This window comes from Chiloscyllium punctatum, chromosome 13, assembly GCF_047496795.1.
Source record: "Chiloscyllium punctatum isolate Juve2018m chromosome 13, sChiPun1.3, whole genome shotgun sequence".
Lineage (NCBI taxonomy): Eukaryota > Metazoa > Chordata > Chondrichthyes > Orectolobiformes > Hemiscylliidae > Chiloscyllium > Chiloscyllium punctatum.
Window position 1 is genome coordinate 246,165 of NC_092751.1, and position 2,928 is coordinate 249,092.

General features: G+C 40.6%; 1 non-coding gene across 1 annotated transcript; it reads right to left on the reverse strand.

The window, feature by feature from the left end:
• Positions 1-458: 458 nt before the first annotated feature.
• On the reverse strand, positions 459-540 carry trnas-gcu (transfer RNA serine (anticodon GCU)). Its single transcript has one exon. It is a non-coding gene; the product is annotated as a tRNA-Ser (tRNA).
• Between the last annotated feature and the right edge of the window lie 2,388 nt (positions 541-2,928).

Genomic DNA, 2,928 nt, shown 5'->3' on the forward strand with positions numbered 1-2,928 from the left:
GGCAATTCTCCACTGTGCATTTACAGCCAGTTCTCAGTGCCCCGAAACCCACGCCATGCCCATTTTGAAATATCTCCATTATTTTGTGCTGTCTCGCTGTGCTCTTCTCACCAGGATGAATTACTTCTACTCAACCTCCTCCAGATTTCATCTGACAAAACATTCATTAAGATCCCTTTGCATGACATGCACTTCGCAGCTCTCAGTATTTGATTTTCCTGGATGTCTTTCATACGAAAAAATGTTCACAGCAACTTGACTTGAAAAAGAAAATCGCGCTCCTTTTCATTATCCCAATGCAACCGACATTGCAATGTAATTTATTTAACAGGCTCAAACTATTCTTTGAGATTTTTGTCATAGCGTCAATGCAGATAAAAAAAACTATTAGAATCCCAGTTTCCATACGACAGCCGTGATCATCTGAAAACAGCACCATTGAAAGCCGTTGATGACAGCGACGAGAGTGGGATTCGAACCCACGCGTGCAGAGCACAATGGATTAGCAGTCCATCGCCTTAACCTCTCGGCCACCTCGTCACAGATGCACACAAAGCTATGACCTTATGAATAATTGAATTTCGTAAATCATGCAGAGCAGCAGATATTTCTCCCTGGTGTTGGTGAAATGAGAAATAAAACAGTACGGTTCCAAGACTATGGTCTGACCCCTGGGTTGTGGGGCAAGTGCACTCCCACTGTCACACTATGCACATAATGATCTGAACAAATGTGAGGAAATGAATATGTAACAAGGTCTGTTGAATTCTGTGAAGATTTGAAGTCAACGGAATGAAGAACCCGAGACAGCAGGAGGTTTTCTTTCATTAAGAGTTGAATAGAACTCTGAAGGATCGTGGAGTCAAGGGTTATAGGACTAAGGCAGGAACAGGATACAGATTGAGGATGTTCAGCCATGATCATAATGAATGGTGGTGCTGGCTCGAAGGGCAGAATCGCCTACTCCTGCACCTGCTGTCTATTGTTTATTAAATTGCCTGTGAGGAATTGTTTTCCAGACTGGAGGAGTGCATAGTGCCCAATGTCATTATTCGGAACACCTAACTTCCGCTCAGATGTTTTTGACACGCACTTGTGTACAGGACAGACAATTTCAAAATCCAAAATAAGGCTAAACTGACAATTGAACTCAACAATGCAAAAACCTTGATCGGTATCATTTTCCTGGGCCATGCGACACCAAGTCACTGTATGATCACAGCAGCACAGTGAGCAAGTGTCAGAAGGAAAATGAGTGCAGTGCCAGAGCGCATACTGGGAGCAGCAGGTGACAGACGGGGATGTGCATATCACACAACAGGAACACTTCCCAAACAGCGGAATGCGGTGGAAGGATTCAGAGGGAGTTTACACTATGAAATTCGATGCCAGAGACACAATGGAGATCTGTCATTGAGTCTGTTCAAGATGAAGATTTTAAGATTTCTACAGATGCAAAACAATATAAAAAACTCATGGGTTAGTGAAGGCAAAAGATGAAATTGTACATTTCATCAATCTACCCATCTTTACAATGAGGACCTCACCACTTTCCTCACACGGGGACAGAACCAATGGTGAAGATGATCATATAATCCCCGTTGCTCGCCATGGAATCAGAGAAAGTGGGTTTCCCAAAGGTTAAGGTAAAACCAGGAATGTGGAGGTAAGCATAAATGTGTTGCTCCTGTGCTGAAAGTGACCAATGAACGGTAACTCTGTTCCAGTATCGTGGGGTGTGCTGTGCCGAAGTTGGAATTTTGAGCCTCAAATGGAGCAACTTCAATTTATCGTCGGGTTGAGGGATACAGACAGAAGGTGATATTGAGCAAAGCCAAGTTTATGGGAAAATACCCGTGTTTGTGGATTGAGAAACGACCTTTTCTGGATAATGACTTTTTGATCAACAAACATCCTGCAAGTACCTAAAACGTGAACAGACATGCGTGGAGAGAGAGCCGAAGGTGATTTTTCAGCAGATGGATAACGTTTCCCAAGTGCGCTGCGTTAAATTCCGGAAAAAATAGATGTTGAACTGGTTTCATGTTACACAGTTTTTTTGCAAACTCACAAAGGTTATTGCAATAATAAAAACAGAAATCACATAGGACCGTTTGAATATTGTATTGAACTAAATTTTGGTCTGAGCATATTTCATCTTAAATGGCGTGCTGCAGAGAAGTACAGAGGGTTAACAATACAAAAGGACAGAGTCTTCTTGGTGGATTTCTTGGGTGGAGTTAAGAATGTACGAAATGTACATAACATCATGTGAATGTGGTCAAATCTTTAAAGTAGGTGCCGCGTCTCCAAGTGACGATTCAATTCCTACTCATTAGGATATAACTTCTGTCTGCAGTTATTTTACGACATCAGCTCCATTTACAGAGTTTCACATTGAATAATACGCCACAACTTACCAATCCATGAACTTGTTATACTCAGTCTTATTCAGTTGTACGTGTTCATCAAATGTCTTTGTATCTGAAGTGAACAAATTCGAAATTGTTACGCAATCACACTGAATTTCACTCAATGATAAATTCTCTCCTTGTACGTTTGTTCGTGTATCTTTTAAAACACTCTGAAGTCAGCTTCTACGTTTTACTTCTGGAAAGTCGTTCACGATTTAAATAACTATATTGAGTGGAAGAAACTCTCATCCAAACTTTTCTCAATCATTCACTAATGGTTTTCATGCTCTAACGAAAGTTATTGATTCACTGGAAAGAGGGAATGTCCCCAATTTATTAATTCCAACCTCGCGTTATGTGAAAATCTCATTTGTTTACATCAAACTTGCGTGTTTCTGCTCCAGCATTTCCAAATCTCGTGAATAAACTCCTTCATTTTTTCTTTAATCCCGTTTATATCCTTTCTGATAATTTTATGTCTCAGAAAACAACGTCACTTAGCTTTGTAATATCT